The sequence below is a fragment of the Microtus ochrogaster genome, chromosome 7 (genome assembly GCF_000317375.1).
Source record: "Microtus ochrogaster isolate Prairie Vole_2 chromosome 7, MicOch1.0, whole genome shotgun sequence".
Classification (NCBI taxonomy): domain Eukaryota; kingdom Metazoa; phylum Chordata; class Mammalia; order Rodentia; family Cricetidae; genus Microtus; species Microtus ochrogaster.
In genome coordinates, this window is record NC_022014.1 from 7,159,396 (window position 1) to 7,187,264 (window position 27,869).

The 27,869-nt window shown below is 42.8% G+C and overlaps 1 protein-coding gene across 2 annotated transcripts in view; it reads left to right on the top strand.

The window, feature by feature from the left end:
* The window catches only part of Rbfox1 (RNA binding fox-1 homolog 1), a 1,689,477-nt gene that overhangs the window by 433,647 nt on the left and 1,227,961 nt on the right, over window positions 1-27,869 (top strand). For both annotated transcript variants that reach the window (XM_026780390.1, XM_026780381.1), the window contains exon 2: window positions 4,548-4,610. The gene's annotated coding sequence lies outside the window, so the exon portion shown is untranslated. The remainder of the gene's footprint in view (window positions 1-4,547; window positions 4,611-27,869) is intronic.

The window sequence follows — 27,869 nt, forward strand, 5'->3', positions numbered from 1 at the left end:
ACCTACACACGTGCACCTGTGTACATGACACTTCACACATACTGTGTACCTACACACGTGCACCTGTATACATGACACTTCACACATACTGTGTAGCTACACACATGCATCTGTATACATGACACACTCACACAGAGACTGGCTGTCTTGGGGGACCGAGCTCATCTTTCTCTCTCCCTTTCCTCGATTTCTTTGTGTTCCTGACTTTCCTGCCTTTGGTGAATGCTGGCAAATGCCTCTCCTATCTTGACATTCTCATCAGAGCAAGAACTGAGACTGTATAGAAACCATGCTGCCGGTGCCATCATTCACCTTGTGGCGGACAGGCATGCTTTTAAAATTAAATGTAAAATGAAAACTTGGAATGTTCTCTGAAGGAAAGATAATGGGCTCTTGAGGCCACTCTGCAGGGTGTTTCCATAAGGAGGTAGTGACATGTGAAAGCTGACTACGTGGGACCAGCACCCCAGGTCAAAGTCGAGGCATGTGTGACCTCCCTGTGGCAGGCGCAGTCACTTTTAGAATTAATGGAGGAACAAAAATGGGAACAAGTTTTCTCAGATAAATAAACAGTAAGGCTGGAGGTCCAGGGATATATTATGCAAGGTGTAAAATGAAATAAATAAAATGTCCTAAAATAATGTGGAATAAAGCAAGAAGTGGTGATTAAAGATCCAAATGATGTAGTACTATCTGTTTTGTGAGGGTTACCAGGTGGCATAGACAGACTATGAGTGCAAGCCTGAATAGAGACAGGAGGAAATACCCTTGCAGCACCTCTGCATCCAAGAGGCAGTGGATAGCAGAGTCTATAAAAGCAGAAAACATTACAGGAACCTAATGTGTAGACATTAAAGTAGCTACTGGCAGCCTGGGTCACAAGCAGCAGTGTCTTGGAAGCAATCACGCCAAATCCCCACATTTGGGTGGAGTACAGAGGGCTGTGGCTAATGCATGAATGTGCATTCACCTCCAATATGCCTGGTAAGGGTTCCAAGGTTTCCCCACATGAGCTCTTCTTCTCTTCTGTGGTCTCTGTAGGATAAAAACCCAGCCAGTTCCTCTGAGGCTTAAGGTTCTCTCTGGATGTCCATTGCTTTTTAGGGAGTGTACACAAATCATTAGTTAAGAAAGCAGAGCTATGGAACTATCTGAATGAGTTGTGTTGTGTAAGCATGAGGATCTGAGCTTCGTCACTGGAACCCACATAAAAAGCTGGGTATGGTGGCACGTGTTTGCAATCTCCGCAGAGGTAAGGTGGAGATGGGTGAATCCCCAGGGCTCCCTCAACAGTCGACCTAACTAAATTGGTGAGCTCTGAGCCAATGAAGAGAAATTGTCTCAAAAAAACAGTGGAGGGCATCTGAAGAATGACACTTGACGTTGACTTCTGGCCTCCATATGAATGAACAAATAGCTTCATCTGCACACACACACACACACACACACACACACACACAAACGAACTTGCACACACACATGCATGCATAAGCACATGCACACACCCAGTCTTTATCCACTGGATCTGTTGAGAACATCTTGTTTCTTTGTTCTGTCTGTGTCTTTGTAAATGACTATTTCTAGTTTCACCTCGTAACAATAATCCCTGCCTTTGCTTTTCTATAGTAGCCTACCTAGAAGATTTGACACATTCTTATTAGCAAAAAGAGGGAATGTAAGATTAATTTCAACTTCAGGGTGTGTTTGAAAACCAATGATGAGATGTGGGCAGCAGACATACGTAGACATAAAATTAATTGCTATTATCTGGGTACCACACACCAGAATATAATAGGAGACGACGATGCTCAGAGAAAACCTTTTCCGGGATGGAAGTCACTTTCATTCCTCAGTACTGCAATGCTTTGGGTCAGTGAAGAATTGCTTCTGAGACTATACAAGATGGAGAACAGCTGCTAAGTGCCTGGGCAGTGGGCCAGATGACAAAGCTATGGTGTGCAATTAAACCTGCCTCAGTTCTCTAGCCGTAAGTAGTTCAAGTCCACAAAGGGTTAGAAGGATTACGCAATCATGCTCTGATAAAGGAACATGTTAGCAGCCACAATGACCTCTGAAAGATTTGATAGAGTATAAAGGGCCCGTGATATCTCCAGAGAGCACTCTTGGGTGGCCAATGAAGAATGAGTTCACATTGGAGCAGATGGAGGCAGCTCAGAAAGAGAGAAGGATGTGATCAAAGGGCCAGAAGAGAAATGACATAGCTGGGTGTTAGCGTAAATAAGTAGAAGGCAGGAAGGAGGGGACATATGGGAAGCTTGAGACTGAGTATAGGAGATAATTGCTTTTAATAAGTAGGAGGATGCATACAAATTTGTATATGGAGGTGAGAGATACAAAGGGTTCAAAGTGGTTCTACTCTTCCTAGAAATCAGACTGTCTTTCTACTTAGGTCAAAAAATGCTGGGAGTTGGCTGTTCACTCCTGAACTGTCTCAAGTGTTCTTCAAGGATCATGGTCCCCCAGTCACCTTTTATCTTCCAGATCTCAGCTTCCTGCCAAGCTACTTCCCTTTACTTTTTCTTTTTATATTTAGTTATTTTATTTCATGAGTATGAATGTTTTGTTTACTTGTATATATGTGGGTTGTGTGCTTGCCTGGTGCCCTCAGAGGTCAGAAGAGGGCACAAAGGCCAGGAGAGGGCATTGCATACAATTGAACTCAAGTTAGGAATGATATAAGTCACATGTGTTCTAGGAGCTGAACCAGGATCCTCTGTAAGATCAATATGTATTCTTAATTGCTGAATGGCAGCGTGTGTGTGGTCAACAGTAGGATCTTTGTGAATTATTGGGTGTGAACGTGAGGGAAGATGGGTAGGCACACAGAGGGATACACGAGTAAATGCATGGATGCATAGGTGGTGAGAGTTTAAGTAGAAAATATGCACATATGAGGATTGATGCATAGATGAATCGGTAGATAGATACATGGTGGATAGACAGATGAGTGGGAGATGGGCAGGTCACACACACACACACACACACACACACACACACGAGGATGGGCTGCTGTGTGAGCAAACAGATGGATAAATGCATCAGTGTGGGTGGTCAGATGGTATGAATAGATGATGTGTGGGTGGGTGGATGAGTGAGTGTGTTGGGTAGATGAACGGATTGGTGAGTGGGCATGTGATTGGGGGAGTGAATATGTACATAGAGATAGATGCATGGTTGAATGGGGCAGTGAGCAGTTATGTATATGCAAGACTAGTAAGTGGATGGGTGAGTGAATTAGTGGGTAGCTGGCTAGATGAATAGGAAGTGAGAGTAGATAGGAGTGAGCGGTGGACAGATAGAGCTGGGATGGATTCATGTTTGTTGAGGTGGATAGGTAATGGATAGATGGGTGAAAGACACATAGATGGAGGAATAGTCTATGGACTGATGGATAAGCGGATAGAGGGGTGGATGGTAGATAAACATAAGGAGTAGTAGTACATGGATGGATGGATGGATAAGTGATTAGATGAGTGGGTTAATATGCATATGTGTAGGTAAGTGGATAGATGGGTGAATGGTGGGTAAATGAATATTTGTTCATTGGTTTATGAGATTTCACATTGGCTAAAAGATATTACCTAAATAAAAAAAACATGAAAGAAAAGAAGGCCACCCACCCTTTATCACAGCATAACTCTGTATATTCTCAGTTATTTCTGCTTTTCTCCTTTCTTCCCAAAAGGGTTGGGGCTGAAAGGAAATTTGGAACTTCTTTGAATTTAGCTCATGAAATCCATAATATTAGCCCTGAATATCAACTACTCTAACTTCCCTGTGACTGTGTAGGGCCTGGAACTCATGGTGTGAGAGAGCAGCAGAGAATGTCTCGAGATTTGGTGATCAAGTTCCAGGCTTTATGCAGTATATCCACTCACAGTCTGAGCCCAGAGGTGTAGGGTATAGTAGGAAGCTGTTTGTTTTCCCGGCCACCCAGACTCCCAAAATAATCACACAGAAACTATGTTATATAAATCACTGCTTGGCCAATCACTTAAGTGTATAGCTAGCTAGCTCTTACATCTAGTATTTAACCCATTTCCAGTATTTTATATTTTACCATGAGGCTTGTGGCCTACCAGCAAGTTTCCAGCATGTCTGCCTCTGGAAGCAGCTCCATGGCTTCTCTTCTGACTCCACCTTATTTCTCCCAGCATTCAGTTTAATTTTCCCCACCTACCACTGTTCTATAAGCCACTGGCCAAAACAGATTCTTCATTAACCAATGGTATTCACAGCATACAGAGGGGAATTCCACACCACAGTGACCTTTCCTGAAATGGACAAAATAGTCATACCTTGCATGCTGGAGAATGTAAAGATTTAGTACACACATTAAAGAACCTAGTCTTTGTTTTCCTATTGGCTTCACCATAGTAAACTTACAGTGCAGTCAGGGACTGTTTTAGAAGCAACTAGTGCTAGTATAACTGAAGTGGCTTGCATAGGATAACAGAAATGCCATTCAAATGCAGCTTGGGCATATGGATCCTCTTTCTCATGGTTCTTCCTCTTTTCTTCTCTAGGAAACTGCTCAAAGACCTCATGAAAGTGGGACTTACAACTTCCTTGATCAGGCTCAGCATTCAGTAAGTGCAACCCATTTGCAGTGTTCCTTGTATAAATGCATCTGTGTCTTTGGTCTCATTTCTAGCAGGCTGTCTTCTGCATGCCACACAGTTCCCACAGAAACCTTGCTGCATGCCTGCTTTCTTCATTTGACATTGCTGTGTTGGATTCAGAGGGAAGAATGGAGCTTACCATGTAGAGCATTGTCCCGGCTCTGCCTCCCAGCCCTCCAGTGAATGTGGAGCAGGGTGTGCATGTCAGCGGGTTAGCCTCCACTGGCAGAATTAGAAAGTTCATGTAATATACACTCAGGTTTCTTCTGTTTCCTGTGGTCTGCTCAGAAGGAGAGAATGTGTCACTTTCCCTGGTCAAATGACCCTGCAGTACTGCAAAAAGAAAACCCAGCACACTGATCTGTTGGTGACCGTGAAGCTCCAGAGACTTTTAAAGACAACTTGTTTTGTACTTTTAGAACCAGAACCTGTGATATATAAAATATATATAAAACTACAGTAGAAGAAAAATCTGTGCTTTAAGATACAGGGGAATGTTTTAGAAATTTCAATTGTTTCTACCCAGTTATTATTTTTTTACTGTCTTCCTTTGCCATTGCACATAAGAACTTCATTTTGGTGAGGCTAGTAGTATTTGTTTTTCCCAACTTCCACACGTCTTTTTTTTCCTCCCTTAATATCCACTAGCATCAGAGGCTAGGACCTCAAGAAATCTGCCTTGGGTTTTCCTCTGCAGTAGTTCTGCTGGAGAATAACATGTTTTGGGAATAAAATTGTTATCATTTAAGGAAGAAAGGAAGATGTGAAAACTCTCAAAGTTTCTAAGGAACTATTTTTTCTTAGCTGGGGCTCTTCCTCCATTACTTACCATGTCCGGCTTCCAAGGGCACTAGAGTCTAACATGGTTGGTTCATGAAACATCAGCCCATGTCAGAGTGAGCAGGTGGAACTGGAGACCAGGGAACTCTGGACCAGTGAGGAGCTAGCTGATTCCAAGGACACGTTTGCCCTGGGTAGAATTGCCTGGCAGTGTTTCTTGCTGTGGAATTTCCATATGCAAATGCAGAGGCGGAGGAGACAAGGAGAAGCAAACTGCCAGCAGTGTTAGCTCTTTACTCCACCACAATGCTCCCTGTCGCCCTGATCAGCTAAAGCTTGTATCACACAGGGGATTAGAGCCAGGCTTTTGTTTCTAATCGGAAAAGAGCTTCCGTCTCTATTCCCTAGCTGCCACATCTATCTTGTCAAGCATTTGAAGTCCTCTTTTGGTATTTCCTAAAAACTGTGAGCGGTTTCTTAAGTAAAAAGGAGCTGGAGCTATTGAGTGTTTAGTCTGTTCAGAGCTATAGAGCATCAAGTTAAACCTGCCTATTTCTTTATCTTCTTCGAAGTAGCGTCCTTCTTCTGTTCCCTTCACTGTGCTGGGACAGCAAGCAAGAGATAAGAATATGAAGTGTTCAAGGATGGAGTTTTAGAAGAAGCATAACCCTCTCTGCCTTCGCCTTCAGAATATGATACAAATTGTTGCCTCTCAGAAATGAATTTATGTTCAGGTTGTGTGCTGGGTCTGGAAGCTGCTGACCTAGGGGATGCTGTGGTACCTGAGAGAATCAGTACAGTGGTGTATGGCGCTCACATTATCTCTTTATGGAGATGATGTATCCTACCTACAGCCACAGTTTAATGAGGGAAAGGAAGTATTAGTTTACTGTTCCTTACTATGTACTAGCAAGCAGATACGATAATTTAAAAAAAAAAAACTTGAAAGAACAAGAGACAGGGGAAATGTCTCATTGCGCACAGATGCTGAGGATTGGTGTCTAACCACTGCTCACCTAAGTTGCTTTCCCCGAGACTAGAGTGCCTGTGGTATTAGAAACTCCAGTCTGTTTCCAAGGCCAGGAAATCATTCGATTAAGAGGAGTTGAGTTCTGGGAGATCCTTTGGTTCCTAGGCGGACCAGTTACGTTGCTCGTTGCTCTGATCAGCACCAGAGAAGAGCAGCTTTGGGAGAGGAGGGATTGGTTCAAGCGGGAAGTTACAGTGTCTCATGTAAGGAAGGTGTGGAAGCCAGAGGGTAAGGTAGCTCTTGTGCTGAATTGGCAGTCAGGAAGTGGAGGGCAGTAATGAATGCCAGTGTCCTGCTAGCTTCCTCCTTTCATTCAGTCCGGGGCCCTGGCCCATGGAATGGGGTCACGCACATTTAGAGTGACTTTTCATACCTCAATTAATCTAATCTAGAAATCCCAAGCACATGACCAGAGAGATTTATCCTCATGGTGATTCCAGATCCCATTGAGTTCGATTTGGTATCACACCTGGGGAGCAGGTACCCTAGCAGCAAGAGTAGCCCATGTCCTTGCACCCTCGGGTGCTCTTCTCTGCTAACATGGGATCCATGGCTGGCTAGGAAACTGCCCCAGCAACTTCAGGAATCTAACCAGGGATAGCCTTATTGTGGCTTGGATTTATATGCCTGACTTGCCTACTGACCTTGACACATATCTCAGATTTGATGCTGCCATTGGCTTCTGAAATCATTTGTATTTCCTTCTTCCAACACTGGTTATCCTTTGGCATTTAAGGTTTCTCCGGACATTTCTTTGGCATTTGTGTCCTTTGAATACAACTGGCCAATGAGCATGGTGTACAAAGCTAGTTCCTATGAGCCAATGTCTATTTTTCTGTCTTTTTACATCCCTGGGTGATGTGTTTGCTAAACACAATGTCACGGGAAACACGTGCTAGCAGGCTCATTGGTTGAACTTAGGCCTCAAAGCAATTTCCTACAACTTGTAAATTTAATGTCTAACAGAAGGTTTCCTTGACCTCTCCCACCTGTCAGATAATACTTTCACGTGTGCCGTGTCACAGTTATTAATCCGTGAATTAATTAATGGGGGAAAGTTGTTTCAATGTTTCCTTCTCTTGATTACCAGCTTGATTGGATGGAGAAGTATACAGGAGGTTTGGAAAGCAAATCTCTGGCAACTGTGTCCTTGAGGGTGTTTCTGGATTAACTAAGGGAGAAGACCCACCTGAAGTAGGTGGCACCTTCTTTAGGCTGGGGATCCAGACAAAACAAAACAGAAAAGAGAAGCGCTCTGTATCCCCCCCCCCAACCCCTTCCCCACCATGAAGTAGCTGTTCCTCTCCACTTTGCCCTCTCTCCATAGTGGACTGAGTGCCTGAAATAGTGAGCAGAACTATTCTTTCTGAGTTGTTTTCTGGAGTGTTTGTCTCAGCAACGAGACAGTGACTAATTCATTCAATCTGTCATTTTTGGCTCCAAAATGAAGCGAATCAAATTCTATTCACTCACCCATGACACTACTTTCTTCTCAGGTACTTGAGTCTCATCCTTCAGTGATGAACACTGTCTTATTCTCCACCCCGCATCCAGGAGATGAGGGCACCTCTGCTCAAAGCATCTTAGGAGCTTCATTTGTAAGCTTTATGTTACCATATTGCTTAAGCAGTCAAAGCTGCCTATTGGAGAAGGTTTCCTGGGTACTTTCTATGCCTATACCTTTTGCTGGATCCCACCCAACAGACTGACCCTGAGACATTCCCAAGGAATGATCATTACCTACTTAGTTGTTCAGAAAGCTAAGTTATGCATAGTTTACCATCTCTCTTTGAAACACTAAAATCCCTTGCATTCCAGCCAAGTGGATTGAGCCCAAGCCCCTATCACTGATTATCTCAGATACACTTAAAGAAGTGTATCTTTGAATTCATACTTCTAATGATGTAGTCTCAGTTTCTTGACTGTTGTAGGTAATAATAGTAATAGAAAAAAACCAACTTTAAGTTGATCTCCAGGATGTAAGACTGGCCTCTTGATCATACTTTATTTAGTATGAGAATCTTGATGAAGAAGGCAAAAGTAGAATGGTGTGTGTGTAGAGAGTTTGTGAAACAACAGTGAATTCCATCAGGAAGTTGAAAACTGAGTAGGTAGGCTGGACAAAGGAAGAAGTCAGAAGCCATCAGTTGGTATGGCAAAGGGAAGAGGAAGAAGGGAAGGGGAAAGGAAGAGAAGAGGAAGGAAGAGATGAAGAGAGGGAGGAAGGAAAAGAAGGAGAGAAGGAAAGGAGAGGGAGAGAGAACACAACAGGAGAAAGACATTCCTTTAATTGAGGGCTGGACAGATGACAGGATTGCTTTTAACTGCAGTAGTCCCGTGGCTTCTGGAATAACACACAAAATTGATGCCCTCTTCTTGATCACTCCCACACGTTGACACTAACCTTCTAGCAACAGTCTCCAGCTGTTCAGTTCCCTGTGGGCCGCTCTCTTCTCCCAAGCTGCTGCACAAATAGAGTTCTCTCAGGTTTTCTTTTGTTACCACCCTGCACGAATGAAGCATTTGGAGTCCTTTTTGATTGGATGTGAGTGTGAGAATGGGAAGTGAGGGGGAAAGACAGGAAGTAGGAAAAGAAGCAACTATTTTGCATAAATTTCATCAGGAATGGAGAAGATATGGAAGAGAAGAGCGTAATAGGAAGATGTCATGGTTTGTATGTACCAACACTTAGTCCCATCTGCTGTGCAGTTTTGGGGAGTATGGGCCTTCGGAATGTGAAAGTCTAGTTAATTGGAGGTAGCTTTTGGAAGACATAGCTAAACTTGTTTCTAGCTTAATTCTTCATCTTTGCTTTTTTCTACTGAGATGTTAAAAAAAGTGCTGTATGTTCCCACTTCCATGAAGCCATCCACTACCACACATTGTCAACCATGGTGGGTCTTAAATCCTACCATCTAGTCTGAGCCAACACAAACCTTTCTTACACAGAAGAGTTTTAAAATGGCTGTAGTCTTGTTCATCATAAAATGTAATTATGGGGTCCAACACCTATCCTGAAAACCAACTTAGTTTTTTTTTCAATTTATCTGTAACAGACAAGCAACTGAAGAGTGCATCACAAGGAGGACTAAACAGACATTTGCACAGAAGCAAGGACTGAAGGGATAGAGAAGTGTGTCTCTAAACAATAATCCAGAATGAATTCTTTATCATTTAAATCACAACTTGTCAGCTATTTGGTAACAGTGAGGTGGAAAGTAGCTTAGGCAGCAGGCTTATAGCAGAGTAGATTTCAAGACCAATGTTAGGGAGGAGCAAACCTAAACTGGCACCTCATGGTCTGTCTTATTAACTTTCCATCATTTTATCTCTTAGAACTTTGCCTTGATACTCATGGTTCATCTTAGATATACATGTTCACCATGCATGTGTGCATGCATGTCTCTGTGTGTGTGTGGTTGTAGGGCATGGCTGTGTGTATAGAAGACAGAAGACAATACCAGGTGTCTTTCTCTGTTCCTCTCAACCTTACTGTTTGATACAGAATCTCTCATTGAAGCTGGAGCTAGCCAGTGTGATCACATGATTGACCATCAAGTTGCAGAGATCTGCATGATTCTGTGATCATGCCCACCAGAGTACTGGGGTTTGTCATCATTCCTGGCTTCTTATGTAGGTACCATGGATTTCCAATCCAGGTCTCGTGCTTGTATGACATGAACTTCACCAGCAGAATCATCCCCAGTGTTGCTTACTATCTTAATTGCTTCTCACAGTTCCAATGCCACAATCCACTTCCCTAATCTATGCTCCCTGACCCTTAACATCACATCAGACTAACAAGTCTTCAACTTAATAACAGAAAGAAGGGATTAGGGGTCAGTGATCTATAACTAAGACCCTTCTCACGTGGACTTCAGAAAATAGACAAGAAACAAAAAGTAAGCCACCTGAGAGGTTAGAGGGAAACATTAATGAGTGACCACCAGCTGTCCCTCCTGGTCCTGTGTGGTTACTGAAATGATCCCCTTTTCTCCTGGACATGAAGACGGGCTGGATAGTGTATAACCCATCCAACACAGGCACTCTGCTTACTCTTTACTTTTTTAATAAACTACCATTTCTGTGTTTTGTTCTTACTCGCTGCATTAGAGAGTTACAAGACCAGAAGCCAGACCTGTACCCTCAACTACTGAGAATAAGGCCAATCTTTCTGTTTATCTTCACTATTTATCACTTCCCAATCAGGGGACCCAGGGAAAATGTCAGCTCAATATTTTTGCTAAATCCCTACACTTAATCTAAAGATAAGGTCACTTGCTGCTTTCACTCAACTTGGTACTGTTGGTTGTTTATTTAAAACACCAGTAAAACTGTAGGCATCTGTGGAAATTGCAAAGGATCAAACCAGGACTGAGTGTTAGGCCCGTTAATAAGTCATGACAACAAGAACCATTTTTTTTAATAGTAAAAGGTTACAGATCTCTTGAAATTTTGAGAATCTCCAAAGCAAACAGAGAAGAGACCTCTAGGGTTTTGATGACTTGTTTTGATTTAAAGCATGGCACTGGTTTCTCTCTGGTAGACAATTACTTCCATGTCCTTACCTCTGAAAGTGCTAGTACTTCAACTGCAGGAGGCAAGTGCAGACTTTGACACAAACATACTGGGAATCAAGTATTGGTTTCCATTTACTATGACCAAGAGAATCCCATTTTTTGTATGTGGGAGAGGGAGCTGAGGTGGGGTATCATTGGCCTAGGCTGGGCTTGCTCTTTAGCCAAGGATAACAAAAGTTGTTGTTACTACTGGTTGGAACCCATGGATCACTGGGAAACAATCCCATCCTGCCAAGTGGCATATGTATACATGTGTTTATATGTGTGCATACATGGTTGTACATACATTTATCATGTTGGTTGCTTATTTGTAAATGTATGGCATGCATATGTACATGTCCATTTGTGTGCATGTGTGCACACATTTGTGTAGAAGCCAGATGCGTCTTCCTCTTTCATTTCCCTGCTCATTTTCTTGAGATAGGGTCTCTCACTGGACCTGAATCTTTCTGGTTTAACTAACCCCACCTCTGCCTCCACCAGCATTGGGATTTCAGATGCCACTGCCACACCTGATATTTACACAGGTTCTGAGGAGTTGAACTCAGATCCTCACCCTTGCGCAAAAACTGCTTTGCCATTGAGCTGTCTTCCCATCTAGGATGGCTAATGCTCACTGGATCTAAGTGTTTCATGTTAAGGAAAACAAAGTTACTGAACTCTATTGTGATGCAGGCCAGCTAGCTAAACCACTGAGATATATGTTATATTCTGGTAATGCCTTCCTTCCTTTCTTCCTTTTTTCCTTTTTTTTCCTTCCTTTCTTCCTTCCTTCCTTCCTTCCTTCCTTCCTTCCTTCCTTCCTTCCTTCCTTCTAAAATAGCTAAGGGAATTTTAGTGTTGGATTCTTGCTGAATGTTGAGGATTTCACAAGGAATAGGCATGAAAGAGAAGGGTTTTCAACCATGATAGAATTGTAAAATAATTTTTTTTTTTTTTTGGTTTTTCGAGACAGGGTTTCTCTGTGGTTTTGGAGCCTGTCCTGGAACTAGCTCTTGTAGACCAGGCTGGTCTTGAACTCACAGAAATTCGCCTGCCTTTGCCTCCCGAGTGCTGGGATTAAAGGCGTGCGCCACCACCGCCCGGCTGGTAAAATAAAATTTTTAAGCAAATCAAACAATCCAGGCTCTCTTAAGTGTCACGGGCTGCCCTGTCACATGCATTGACAGCCCATGAGTTATGCAGTATTGATTTGAAATGTCAGTCTCCTGTTGAAGACTTGGTGGTCAGTGGAGCAATGTTGACAGGTGAAGCTTTTGGTAAGCCTTTGGATCATGAAGACTTTGACCTCTCTCATGGATTGAGCTAGTGATAGGCTCATATGGGATAGTCTTTTAGGAGATCATGGAAGCTCAGGACATGAAAGCAATGGAAGAGATTTCCACCTTGAGGGACTGCTGCTTGTTCCCACCCTTTCCTCTCTTATCTTTTTGGTTTCTATAAAGTGAGAAGTTTTTCTTTCTTATGTCCTCCCTACCATGGCATTCTGACTTGTTACAGGCTTATTACAATGGGTTCAAGTGAGCAGGAACCAAGATCTCAGGGACTGTGAAATCCAGTGAACTTTTCTTTCTTTAAGTGGCATCTCTTGTGTAGTTATTACAGTGGTGCAAAACCAATGAACTTGAGGATGTGTGCAGTTTGATCTCAGCTGGGGGAGAAGGCCAAGGTGGCTCCCTAACACGTGCATATCCTTTCCTCTCCTTATCAGGTCCTGGCTTTCTCCTTCCAGAAGTAGCTGACATTCCCCCTGGACCTCCCTCATACTTTCTGAAGGACATGGTCCTCTCAGGGTTGCCTCCTCCCACAGCAATGGCCATTTATGCTTCACACGGGCAGACTCTCCCCACCACTACATAAACCTGCAGGCCCTGCAGAATCAATGCCCACTTACAGCTGCTAATGCATTAATAACAGAAACGTCCCTGGCCATGACCTACCTGAGTCATTACCCACCGATCATAGAAGGCAATTTCAAGCAGATTGACTTGCGATCAGTGTCCTCCCCGGTGTCCATGCAGGAGGACACATGGCTGCCTTCACAACCCCTGAGCAGATGGCCGGAGCACATAATTGCTCGCCTCAGCCGGTGTGGGTCTGACTCCAGCCTGGGGAACCTCCATGTCTTGCATGCAAAGCTGAGCTCTCTTACACTGGGGCTCTGCTCCAAGTCCTTCAGCCTTACATGTAAGAACTTTTCAGAACCGAAGCTCTCACTGACCTTCCTCGTGCTGGTTTTGAACTTAATGCACAAGCAATTCTCTGGATGTTGAGGAAATGAGGCTTCAGTGCGTCTGAATAACTCAACACATATGGCTGTCCTGCAGCCACTTGTAAATACTATCCAAATCCACGGTCCAAAGCTGAGGCTACTACAGGCATCTACCATTAAGATTTTGTCCTAGTACATTTTCTCATCACCTATAATCATAACTGTGGGCCTGGGAAACTGGCTCTGTGGGTAAAGTGCTTGCTGCACAAGCCTGAGGACCTGAGTTCAGATTCCCAGTGCCCATATAAAATCCTGGTAATCAGCATGTAGCTGTAATCCCAGTACTGGAGATCAGAGACAGGCAGATGTCAGTGGCTGGCTGACCAGCTAGTGTAGCTGAAACATCAGCCTTCAGAAGCAATGATAGACCCTGTTTCAAAATAAAAACATTGGGCTGGTGAGATGGCTCAGTGGGTCAGAAAGGCAATTGCTGCCAAGCTTGAGGACTTGAGTTGGATTCCCATGGCCTACATTGTAGAAAAGAAAGTTGGCTGTCCTCTGACCTTTGCGTGCACACAATGGTACACACACACACACACACACACACACACACACACATGGGAGGGACAGGCAGACAGAGAATATGAGATGAACAGCAGCCACAGAATGAATGGATTTATACCTCTATGCCTGTTCCAGCTACCTTTTTTTTCTCCATCCTCCCATGGCATCCTTTAGTCTATGGGATGGTGCCTCTCACATTGACAGCACACCTTCCCAGCACACTTCCTTATTCACATAGAAGCAACCCCACCGCCCCACCCGGCTTGCACTTTATTCATCTCCACACTCATCTGCCCATCAAGTTGATAATCCAGATTAACTATAGTAGTTAAAGAATACAAATCTTTGTGAACTTGGCCATATTTTTAAGTGGATGATTCCAGTACATAGTCAGCTCATTGTAATCTGGACTTCTGACATTTTTGACTCTTACCCATCTCTTAAGAAAATTGATGCAAGCCCTTTGGCAGTAATTTACCTTCAAAGTACTATAAACAAGAAAGAAATCACATTAAAAAATCACCCAATATTCTATCATGGATTAATGTCCAAATATTGACAGTGCTTCAAAAAGATCCACCTGTCTCTACCTCCTCAGTGCTGGGATTCAAGCATTTGCACCATGAATGGCCTCTTCCATAAGGGCTGGCAACTGAACCCACACATTCATAGCTGTCAGAGCTGCCTCTCCAGCCCCCTTCCAACATTGCTTCCAAGACAGGTGCCTCCTTCCATTGTGAATCTCTGTTTGATGCCCTGTTATTCCTTGGCAATAGTAAGAAGCCTCTGGTACTCAGGGACCTGCTCGTGTCCTGTGAAGTCCAGGTCAATGTTATAGCCATGGACTCACATATTGGAAGTCTGTGATATGCTCTGTGTTCTCAGAACAGCTTCACAGAGCATGCCCTATTTAGGAAATTCTACCAGGGGGATTTTCAGAGCTGAGCACTGCAAGGTCAAATAAGCTGCGAGCTGTGATTATTTTGGCTGCATAGACCAATAGGCCTATCTATGAGTTCATTTGGATTCTGAAAATGGAGGCAGCAATGCTCAAGGGTCAAGTGCTGACTTTGAGACAAATACATGGAAACTCAAGTATTGGCTTTATGCATACTATGTCTGTTGCAGGGAGAGGGACCACTTGTTCATCCCTGCCACCCAGCTGTCTTAGCCCCGAAATAACCACACAGAAACCATGTTCATTAAATCACTGTAGGCCTATTAGCTTTAACATCTTATTGGCTAACTCTTACACCTTATTTTAGCCCATTTCTATTAAACTATGTATCACCACATGACAACAGTGGCTTACCAGGAAAGATTCAGCATGTCTGATTCTGGTGGCTCCATGGTGTCTCTCTCTCTCTCTCTCTCTCTCTCTCTCTCTCTCTCTCTCTCTCTCTCTCTCTGCTTTCTTCCTCCCAGCATTCAATTCTGTTTTCCCCATCTACCTAAGTTCTGCCCTATCAAAAGGCCAAGGCAGTTTATTTATTCACTAACCAATGAAAGCAACACATAAACAGAAAGACCTCCTACACCACATGTCTGAGATTCTTTTTTTTTTGTTTTTGTTTGTTTGTTTGTGAAAGGATGGGGAGTTAAGACACAGTGTCATTGGCAAAAGCTGACTTTAAACTTGTTAAATAGCCAAATACAGCCTCAATTTTCCAGTTCTGCTGCCCCTATCTTCCAAGGATAGGGGTTATAGGTGTGTCTCAGAACACTTAATTTATGTACCACTAGGAACTGAACCCAGAACTTTATCCATGGTAGAAAAATCCTCTATTAACTGAACCATTCCTCAAGCCTGTTTCTAAACATTTCTTAGTCCCAGTTTCTTTTATTACTTCAATGCCAACAGGTGTGTGTGTGTGTGTGTGTGTGTGTGTGTGTGTGTGTGTGTGTGCGTGTTTACTAGATGTAAACTATTTTGGTGCATTCTTAAGAAGGATATCTTAACAAAAGCTTTAGGGAAGAGTTGGACTCCAAGAATAGAGCTTTGACAGTGGTCAGGTCAACAAGAGAGAATGGTACCAACCCTTCTGTTTTAGTTAGTAAAGATCTTACCACTTCCTGTGAGGCAAGAAGAGGACCCAATCAGCAAGCAGGAAGGAAGATGATGGCCCAAAGAAACCACTGGGGGTTACCTACATTCATTTAGTTGTTTTGTAGCTTTTGTCTCTGCCTTTTCAATGCCAACTGACACCCTCAACCAAGTTAACCCATCCCTTCAAAAACTCACATGATTAAAATTTTCCAGAAGTGACTATTTTTTTTTAAAGATTTATTTATTTCTTATGTATACAGTGTTCTGCCTGTCTGTACCCTCTCTGGCCAGAAGAGGGCACCAGATCTCATTACAGATGGCTGTGAGCCACCATGTGGTTGCTGGGAATTGAACTCAGGTCCTCTGGAAGAGCAGGCAATGCTCTTAACCACTGAGCCATCTCTCCAGCCCCCAGAAGTGACTATTTTAAGGAAGTTTTGTTGAGTGCTGAATTGCTGTCTAGGTCCATGCAACATCTAATTTCTTCTTCATTATCACTGAATGGGGTGTGTTCTGCTTATAATTGCTGTTGTGTGGGCAAGAAAATAGAAAACTGGAGAGGCTGGATGGAATCCTTAAATACATGGGATTCATATGATGGTGGGGATGGTGGTGGGTATGAAGGTAGTGGTGATGATGGAGATAGCTATAGAGATTAGGACAATGAGGGTGGAGATAATGATAGAGATGATGGTGAAGATAATGACAGAGATGATGAAGGAGATGAATTTGAACTCCAGCTTTTTCTTTTCTAGAGTCCACACTCTGTAAATTCTTTTCTAAACACTTTTCTTGCACTGAGACCAAGTACTGATTATTGTGAGTCTTCTGACATCACTATTGATGATGGATTTGGGCTTCAGGAGTTGTGGAGTTGAGGATTTTGTTGTCTAAGCCCTTGACTTGTGGTGGGTCCTATTTATAACTCCACTTTTCAGAGATGGAAATAAAGTGGGTGATTAGAATGATATTTTAAAAATTGACTTCTACTATGTATTTTTTCTGTCCTCTATCTCTTTTCCATGCAAAAAAAGAAAAAGGAGTTTGAAGTACACTGAATTATAAGATAGTTGCCTCTTTGTATGTGTATATATTTACGTGTACATACATACATGTAAATTAATATTATTAATATCTAAATAATTTGGTGCAAAATTGTGAAGGTAGGGAAAAGAAAGGTTTGTAATGTTTCGTTTCAAAATAAAAAGTTTTTTATTAAAACCACAAGCCCTGTCACTGTATGGTAGGAACCATTGTTGGTTCCAACTCCTGCCTTGAGGTTCAGTCCTCACACAAAGCACGGTGCTTTGAAGAACCTGTGAAGACCCCTAAGACATTATGTGTATCTGTGGTGTAGTCTTAACAGCTGTCTTCAGAGTCCTGAGTTCAAAGGCACTGGCTGGACTTTTCAAACCCTCTAGCCTTCTCTAAGAACTTTGATGAGGAATGGTCCAAGGCAATAAACCAGAAATGGCTCTCCACTGTGGCCTGTGCTATGCCCCTTCAGCTTTTCCTCATAAGAGTTGATGTCTAGCCATTTAGAGCAGGCAACCCAAACACCCCACTAATTCAAAACATGTGTAGAATGTTCTCCTACACTTGGCATGATACTTTCCATAGAAACACAGTAAGAAGCATGCTGCCTGGACTCATGAAGCACGTGACCTCCAGAGTAAACAGATATTAGACAAATAATCATATACAGACGTATAATTATAAATTTAATGAACTCCCACAAAGTTTATTGGAAGTATGGTCCTTTAATATGGGCATTAAGATAGTAATACTTGAGTGTAGGCATTCTTGGAAATAGGAAGGTAAGGTGCTTGATGGTTTTAAGAAAACCAGAGTAGGTATGCTTGAAACAGAAGTCTGCAGGGGAGTCATGGGTGGAACTGAGGAGTACTTACAGGGAAGGATTCTTCAGGGTGGAGAGTTCACACTGGACCCTGTTACAGATAATCAACAAGGCATATGAAAAAGCAAAACCATGTTTATGCTTACATTTCAACAACATTACTGTAACTAAAGTTGGGAAGGGGCTTGGAGAGAGGGAACAGTCTAGGCATGGGGAAGAGTTGAAACGTAACTGAGCCAGTCTTGGAGGGAAGGATATCAGTGGTTGGGGATAGAGTTGTACCTATGGAGTAAAATGATGGACTATATTTGTATATTCATCTAACTATCTACTTATTTATATGTATTTATCATCAATATACTCACCTATATTTACCTATTTCCTATTTATATGTCATATATCTATCTATGTTTACATCCCCCATCTATAATCTCTCCATCATCTGTATTATATATTATCTCTCAACCTTCTATTGTTTTTCCTCTACCTGCCATTTAGTAATCAATCATGTGGCTACCTCTGTGTATTTACTATGTATTAGTATTTACTATAAATCTGTCATTTTCTATCAGTCACAAAATCCAAATGTTGAATCAATTCACTGTAAAACAGTGAGCGTTACTAGAATATTCATAGCTTTAACAATATTATAGCATTTTTTTTGACTTTTTATTTCTTGTGTGTATCCTGGCATAGGATACAGGGTCCCTCTATTCCCCCTTCCCCATGGTTTGTAGGTGGCCCACTTGGTTTCTGCTGTCCCCGTAGTCTTCCATGTTACCTTGAATGACACCATTTGTTTTACCCAAGCTTCTCACACATTGAGGGCTGACATTCTTAATAGTTCTGTCACTGTGTCAAACAGGCTGCTGAAAAGATACAAGTGATGTCTGCAGGAGATGGGGCCATCTCAGCAGTTTGTGTAACACCAACAGGGTGTGAGGGAACAGGAAAATAATTAGTTTCGCTGGATGTAAATGGAAGACAGAGGGAGAACCTGTGAAAGTGTGGCTGCCTGGGAGGAAGGGCAGCCTGGAGGTTTGCGGATGAAAAGTTGACTCAGCAGCTATGCCAATGAAAGCACCATGAAGAGACCCTTGTGACAGGACAAGCAGTGTGACAACCCACCCGCATGTGAGGAGGGTTTTACATACCTATCACCATGGGAGGCTTCAGAGAGCAACGAAGGGGAAAATAACAGCAAGACAGCAAGACGGCCACAGACTAAAGGCACAGAGCAATGGCTCAGAGCATGTGACTTCTTCAGGCTGGTATTACAATGGCTGAACAGCAGTTGTAAGCCGCCTTAGCAGGCAAAAGTGCCAGACAGATCAGGAATAAATCTGAATATGGGGATTTAGCAAGCTTTATAATGGCAATTATTTTACTTCACCTCTCTAGACCCCAGTTCTTTATAAAATATTTCTTTCACAGCAGGTGTTGTCATTGCTTCTCCATACACACATGTGCACTGCACACATGCATACTTTCACATGCACATACCTGGCCACCTCAAAGCCATCTTAGTAGTCCTGGCAGCAGGAGGTGGGTGAGAAAATGCCCTCTATTAGGTAGTTATGTGATTTCTAGGACATAGTCATTTAATGAATGTTTATTAAAGACCAAGTAAGCATAAACCATGACCTGGCTTACAAAAGTTAATAGTGTTGAAAAACATGTAAAGATAAGTCCTATGTTTAGCTGGGGAGGCGGTTCAGTTGGAAAAGTACTTGTTGCACAAACATGAGGAGTTGTGTAATCCCCAGAGCCTGTATTTAAAACAAACCAGGCATGGTGACACACATGAAAACCCAATTCCAGCTTGGTGGATAGGTAGGTTCATGGGAATTGCTTGTCAGCCAGACTAGCAAAATTGGTGAGTTCCAGGTACAAGTGAGAGAGCCTGTCTCAAGAATCAAGGAAGAACTTATCCTGAGGAGCACTGGAGGTTCATTTCTGGCTTCCACAGGTATGTGAATATACCCAAATGTACACACAAGCCCCAATGCATCCACTAAAGACCATACACACACACACACACACACACACACACACACACACACACACAGGAGGGAAGGGGGGCCTTTGCTGATCATGACTAGGGTGCAGCAGGTATGTGATGAGCACTTTGGTTCTGCTTCATCAAGGATATACCACCTTCACAGCTCGTAACAGTCATTTAAAATCTTACTGAGGGCTGGGGAGATAGCTTGGTGGACAAGAGCACTTGCATCCTCCTCTAACCGACTTGCTCATACATGTGGCCATGGATACCCCACCCCATCAAATAAGCTCTTACTGAAACTATCCTTGAGCAATCCTGTGTTTAATGCTCCTACTGCTGCCTTTGCTGGCACTGTTCTTGTCTGGTTTAAAGCTGCTTTTTTTTTTGCATATGATACTTTCATTGTTTTATTCCTAACATTTGCCATTTATTTTGACTTGTTTCTTTTTAAGTATCCTTTGATCATTTTCCATTCAATTTTGTATATCTCTCTTTTAAGATTTTAAACTAAGAAGGCAAACATCAGAGATGAGAACCTATCTGGTTTTCCGTGTTGCACTTAGTTGAAAAACCAGTGATGTGAGAGTCAGGCACTGTGGTGAGCATCTCTAGTCTCAGCACGTGTGAGGCCCTTCAAGTTCAAACTAACCTAGTATAAACAATAAGATCTTGCCTTTAAAACAAAGGAAGACAATTCAGCCATGATGGTGTATGCTAACAATCCCAGTACTCAAAGTCAGGGGCAGGGGGATCAGGAACTCAAGGTCATCCTTGTCTACATAGGGATTTGAGGACAACCTGCACCATGGGAGACCCCATCTCAACAAAACAACTAAATACGATGATGTGTATTTAGGTTCATGTATTGTGGGTGTTATAACTTAAGCCGATAGAGGTTTTCCTGAAAGCTGCTACAGGCTCCTGTCATATTCGCTGATCATTTTGTAGAACAGTGATAGTTGTCATGGCGCTAGCTTACCTTCCAGCTACTCAGGTTGAAAACAAGTGAAGGACCCCCCCGCCCCAACCCATGCTGACCCTGACAAAGCAGTTGCTCCCTTGGACTCTGAAGGCTAAAGGGCAAAGCAAAGTAGGGTTAAGTTTTGAGGACTCGGCTAGGAAACAAAGAGGTTGCCAAGAGAGATCTTAGTAGTTTGACCGATTTGCTTTGATTAAAGAAAGACATAAGACCTCAGAGATGAAGTGAGTATTACTTCAGGATCATTGAAAATCAGCCGTGAGCTGCATCAACGAAGATAAGGACAACTTACCAGCCTCTCCAGACAAGTATTTTATTAAAAGTCAACTGAATATTCCAGAATGGTCCTCATGTATTGAAAACTCAGAGCGTACCTCCCGGTGCTCAGGCACACTCCAATCTGGGTATCGAACTTGGGTGTGAGGGAGTTTTCTGCCTGGATTTGGTAAAATCAGGCTTTAGGCAGAAAGCAAGCAAGTGGCTTTTCCTTGTTTGCCAAGGCTGGTTAGTAGTAAAGGTTCCCTGTGGTTCTATTGAGAGGGATTCATCTGTGCTCAGTAGGCAAGTGCTGTGATCGATTGTGAGTATCTGGTAGGAACACAGAGAGAGGAGTGGAGTTTCCCATTCCTCTCTAGACTGGCAGATATTTTTTCTTGCCATCATTGAGGGGGAGCCGTTTTCTTCTGGAGACTCTGTACACTTATCTTGGTGAATAAACATCTCCGTGAATTAGTTTCATTTTATTGTCAAACAAGAGCGAAAAATGTCATCTCAGAGTCTCGGGAGAAATGTTAACATTCAGATGACGTCATTCACGAGACTTCTAACCACCTCTTCTTTCAACATGATGGTTTAATTGCAGGGAAACTTTCTTGGGAATTCATTTAGGGAATTCTGTTTGTATGAGGTTCAGTCTATTTATTCTGTTAAATTCTGTAGCAGATTTCACTTTTAAACATAAGACAATAGCAGAAAAAGTGAGTTAAGATGGAATCTAGTAGTTGAACTCAGTTTTGAGTCTTAGGGACACAGGTGGGTGTTTTGTGTCTCTCTATAATTCTTGACTCCTTCTAATTAGATGTTACATCAGAGAAGAGAGGCGAGGCAGGTGCAGAAATACGCTCTAGGTAAATCCACCTAGTGAAAAATGACATTCCCTTAACTAACATATTATTAGTCATAAGAAGAGATGCAGCAAAATGTAAAAAGAAAGATTAAATTTAAAAATGGAAGCTATCGAAGAATAGCTTACATGCCTGATGATACTTTATGGAGTCTTTATTGTTTTTCTTTTTCTTTGCTTTGGTTTGGTTTGGGTATTGCATGTTCTCATGGACTTGCACTGAACACTGAGTGGTGAACCGAAGATGGTCCATGTGGGAGGAACAGACACAGCGACATCAAAGTCAAGCCACCATCTTTGAAACAAGTCTTTGGCAGTTGGCGATTTCTTGACCACTCTGAGTCTGTTCTTCACCGGACAGTGGATGAACAAGTGAGTCTCAGCTCTGATAGAAGAGAGAAATGCAGTGGCTCTGAGAAGCAAAACCCACGTGCAGTGTGAAATGTGGGGTGAGCTGGGCCTCGCCTCCTTCCTAAAGAGCCAGTGGACTGTATACTCTCAGGGGAACTGGGCTTCTGATCACCAGGGGACTGGATTTAGTGCCTCAAACTGGTCCCCAGTTCCAGATTCCTCTCCCAATACCTCCACACTTCCGTCTGTGTCAGTTCCTCATGCTGAGATTTTTCTAAAGAACTGGGAAGCTGACTGCTGACCTGGCAGACATGGAAATAATTTCTGCAGGAGAACAAGGGCCTCATTGTTCACAAGTATCACCTTGTGCCAGCCCTGTGCAGAGCTTTAGAAGGTCAAAGAAGACTTGGGAAGTCCACTGCAATGACAGTCTCCTGTCAATAGTGCAAAGCTCCTGTGAGCCCAGACAAAGCTACATCACACTCAGTTTTACCCACCGAGCATCTACTGTGGGGGCTGAGGCTGGAGCTCAGTGATAGTGTTCTTACCTAGCATGCATGAGAACCCAAGTTTAATCCCAAGTACCTGCCCTAGCTGTGACTGCATGCTAATCACAGTTCCTCCTTTTCCATCATGGTTGAGGGTAATTTACAAGTTCTCTTAAAAGTCCACTGAGAACAGCATTTTTCAATATGTTTTAACCTGCTGGGTGAGAGTATCCCCAGTACTCATCACTTCCTATTTGCAGTGATTTCTGTAAATGTTCTTTGCTTGTTCATATTTTGAACTTGTGTGTTTCTCAAGGATTGTTCACAGTGTGCATTATTTCTGACCCCCAAAATTCCAAAGAAGAACTTAGTGAAAATAAACAAACAATAAAAAAATACTGTATACTCCTTTGCAAAGTGGTAGGTTTCATAATAATATGTTTGACCACAGGCACTCACCCCCCCTTAGCCTATACATTCCTCCTTTCCCTGCCACTCACTACCCTTTCTTGTCCGAAAATAGTCCTCTTCTTTTTCCTGTTGTGATATGTGTATGACTTGTGTGTATTCATGATGCATACTTTACATGTTATCTAGGCTCCACGTACAAGAGGAAACATGTGACATGTGTCTTTTTGGCTGTGACTTACTTAGCTTGCTGTGATGGTCTCCAATGTGACTCTGCCCTTTGCTGTCTCTCTCTGTTTGCCGTTGTTTAATTGCCCTTCCTTCTGCCATATTGTGATGCAGCACCACGTCCTCACAAACTGAGCAGGTGCTGGCACGATGCTTCTGAACTTCCCAGGCCCCAGACTGTAAGCAAAAATAAACTTCTTTATGAATTACTCAGTGGCAGGAAGCACTCTCAGACAGGACAGAACAAAGCTATGAATAGAGGGTAGAGACTGAGGTGAGCAGAAGGGCAGAAGGGCTGACATACCTATGTGAGTGACACGTCATTCTTAAATTTAAGCAGAGAGACTTCTACAGGGGTGCAGTTTCTTACATGCAGCCCCTGAGGGGTGACACCTATGCTCAAGGACACCTGTTACAGAAAGTCCTGTACCTCTTATCTCTTTTCTTTCAAGCGAATGTCTTGGTAAGGACTAAATAATGCTTTTATACCATGCATCAGTATAAGACCACATTTGGAAAAACTAAACAACAAGAAAAAACATGTTATCTTTCTGATGACAGCGGCACTAAATATCACAGAAAAGTGGTTCCCCATTGAGAAGAATTCTCTATATTTTTCAAGTATTCTTCTAAGAATCTGTTTTTCACCCTATGGGATGGTACCCCTAGGGTACCAAATGGCCAAATCAGGAAGGAAGCATGCCTGCTTTTCCTCCAGTCCAAATTCATACCAACTTTTTAAGTGGACAGCAGATTTATAAAGCCACAAAATTTATAAAGCCACAAAGCAAGAAATTGGTGCTCTAGGCACTGATTTTATGCCACCTGACACACGGATAATAATTTCAGAAACTTTACCCCAGTAATTTAGATAATATTGGTCTGTGGAATGCAATATTCCACTGTCAAACTTCTTTGATTAACACTATCTGGTGGTGACAATAAGGTTACTTCTTGCTGTACCTTAGCTAATATTTGATGCACATACTTATTCTTCTACACCTCTCTTGACTGTCTTCCCATTCCAACACACAAATACACACATGCTCTCTTTGATCCACTAGTACAAGCTCTGGGAGAGCTTGTATAACATTCCTTGTCTTTGGTGCAATGTTACTCTTTTTGATAACTCATCATATTTTTTTTGTTTTTTTTTTGTTGTTGTTGTTTTGTTTTTTTCGAGACAGGGTTTCTCTGTGGTTTTGGAGCCTGTCCTGGAACTAGCTCTTGTAGACCAGGCTGGTCTCGAACTCACAGAGATCCACCTGCCTCTGCCTCCCGAGTGTTGGGATTAAAGGCGTGCGCCACCACCGCCCAGCTAACTCATCATATTTTAAAGTTTATCAGCATCCTTTCCACGGAAAAAACCTGAAATTACTATTGAGCTTTCACCAAGGATCTGAAGTACGTGCAGAGGTGTCTGGAGAGTGCAGTGTGTGTGTGTGTAGATCTTGGGACTTCTTGTTCACATAAGCTTTAGGAAACCAAGGCAAGAATGGTAGACGGCCCAGGGCTGTGCCTGAATGGGAATCTGAACTTCTTATAGCATAGTACTTGACTTGTATTAATATTTATGTTTGAAAGCTGAAGCTTAATACAGTTAAAGCAAAGAATAATCCTTATACCCATGAAACACTTGAATTGAACACAGCCTAGCTTTCTTTTAAAGAGTATTTTAAAGGCTGCAAATCCCCCGTGTGGCAACCCAACTGTGCAATTCCATATTTATTGCTTCTCTCAGTCTCACAATTGTACCCAAGAGACCCGAGAAGGTCTGTTCTTCTCCAAGGGGTGTATGTCTGTCCAACATCTTAGAACTGTGGTCATTACTACTTTTTGTGCTTGCTTCGGAGAGCAGAGGACAATTTGAATCCTGTAGGCCTTTATCAAAACATGTCCGATTTCCTGCCAAAGTAACGTATGTGAGCCAGGATTTCTTCACTGAATGCCTAAACAAGGAGCACATACCCCTCATACCTCAGGAGAAGGAAAGAGGGGTCAAGGAAGGGATGAGTAAAACCAGTATAGTCATAGAACTGGTCCACTTGGAGAGAGCAGTAGGCAGGGGTAGGCTTAGATAATTAAGTGGAAGGGTCAGAAATGGAAGGGATTTGAAGGAATTGTGACCTAATTGGAAAGATGGAGCCTTACCTCTGTTAGTTTGTTATCCTATTGAGAATGTAATATGTGTGTGTGTGTGTGTGTGTGTCTGTGTGTCTGTGTGTGTGTGTGTGTGTATGTGTGTGCCAAGCTCTGTGCTTCTGCTGAAGGTAGGATTGGTAGGTAGGATAACCAGCCATTCCAAAGTTCCTGGAACTGGGTAGTTCTAGCCAGCATAAGCCATTTATTCCAAATTGAAAGAACTGCATGCAGAGTGTAGAACATGCTATGTGTGTGACGGCCCACCCATCCTGACTGTTGAATTGATCAGATTGAGAGCCACTTACAAGGTCGGTAAAGCCTGTATTTGTGTTTGTGAGAATTTCTCCAGAAGCAGTGAGATCCTGGGTGTTCTGACCTAAGAAATGGTTTAATCTGTTATTGAACTCCAAATCTGAATAATCGTTTGGCCAGAATAGAACTGCAGAGGATGCGAGCTGGTTGGAGGAAGCAGGTCATTGGGATGTGCCTTTGAAGGCACATGAGGTAAGCAGGTTCAATCCCCCGGCATTGCCTGCTGACTTGCTGCCTATCCACAGCTCAGGAACTCTAGTCTAGTGACCATGAACCCAAACTTTGGAAACTGTGAGAATTTTCTTTTTTCTTTTTCACAGCAGCATAAACCTGACTGATCCAGTGGGTGCTGAGGAAAACCTAGCTCTCCTCAGTGTGAGGAAGGAAGTTAGGTGTAATGTCACAGCTAGGCACAGTTCACTCAGACCTGAACTTAGTGTAGAGACCCTTCCTGGGGCAGGGTGTGGCTTTACATCTGGGGACTCTTTGGTAGCATTACCATCAGTGAACCAGAACCAACATGGCAGTCAGTGAACAAGACACAGCAAAGGTTTGGGGACTGAGCTGCAGCGCGTTCATTCTTTCTCAGGTTTCTAAGATGTGATTTCTCTTCCTATTGCTGTTGTAACTCTTGTCAACAGATGGCTTTTAAAACACAGTTATTACCTCATAGTTTTAGAAGTAAGAAGTCTAAAGTCTCTCTCAGAAATGCAAAACTTAACATGTCCATAGGGCTATGTTTCTCCTGAGGCTTTTGTGAAGCTTCCTTTCTTCTGAACGCTATCTTGCTGCATTTCCTGGTAGCCATTTTTTGTCTTCAAAATTCGTTGAGTTCTTTGCAAATCAAATAACAAACACTAGATATTTTTCATTACCCTCTGTCACTTTTAGGAACCTATATTAGGAGTCTCCTTCTTGTGGGATGAGCCAATCATCACCTTTCATGGCCCATTTGCCCCGCTACATAAAATATTCACAGATTCTTGTATTAGAACATGGATACCTCGAGGGGCATTTTTCTGTCTATTATTAGCACAGTAAAGATGCTGGGCTAAACTCAAAGAATAACTGAAAACTCTCCAATTTCCTTATAGTGAAACCATTATGGTCTGCTTGTGGTTTAGGAAGCTCTCTGGTATTATGTGGGGTTGAGTGGTTGTCTTAGTTGCTTACTGCTATAGCAGAATGACTGAAAATAAATAAATTGGTTCTGGAGGCTGAGAAGACCGAGAGCATCATACCCCTGTCTATTTGTAAGAGAGCTCTTTCTGTGTCGTGAAAAGGCAGAGTGCACCACAGGGTGAGATGCCAAGACAATGGGAACCTCTTCCCTTCGCAGTCTATTAATTCATGAAAGAGTGGACGGTTTGATCTTTTCATGTGGACACAACCTTTATGATTCAATCACTGCCCCAATGTCTCACTTCAAAATGCCATTCATGGTTGACTTTGGGAATTGCAGTTCCAATACTTGAGGTATATGGGGCAAATATTTATCCCACGATTATCTGGAAGGTTGGTACAGTGAAGATGGATATATGTGAATGAATTCTGGCCCCATCCCCATACCAAATGCTAGCCCTGGTAGTCATCTCGTGCTCCCAGCATCTCCAGTATGCTGGGATCTAAGCTGAAGCCTCACCACAGCCTGCCTCTGGGCTTTTCCAGTGATTCCTTTCACACAATGACACAACTTAACTTTCTTTCTGTGGCCCCTTCAGACCTGGGCTATCTACTGCAACTGAGGCCTCACCTTCAATGGCCTCTCTTAACCTCTCATAGTATCAAGCTTTAGCCGCTTACACGACCCCTTGAAAGCCTCCTGTTCATGCCATCAAAACCAGTAACACATAGGAGACTCTTACACATTCACAAGTTAGGCTGTCAGTGTGAGATGCAGTATTGGTCCCCCCTGGATCACAGCTTCTGTGTGCTGACCCTGAGAAAATACTCCCAGAAGATTTCACCTCAATGGTGCTGGTCTCTTCTTAATCAGAGCTGATTGATGAGCCTCAGCTGATCAGCACTGATTGCCCCATAAAGCCAAGTTTCACCTCAGTAGTCCTGGTCTCTTGTTAATCACAGTCAATTCTTCAGCTCCAGTGAACCAAAATCCACA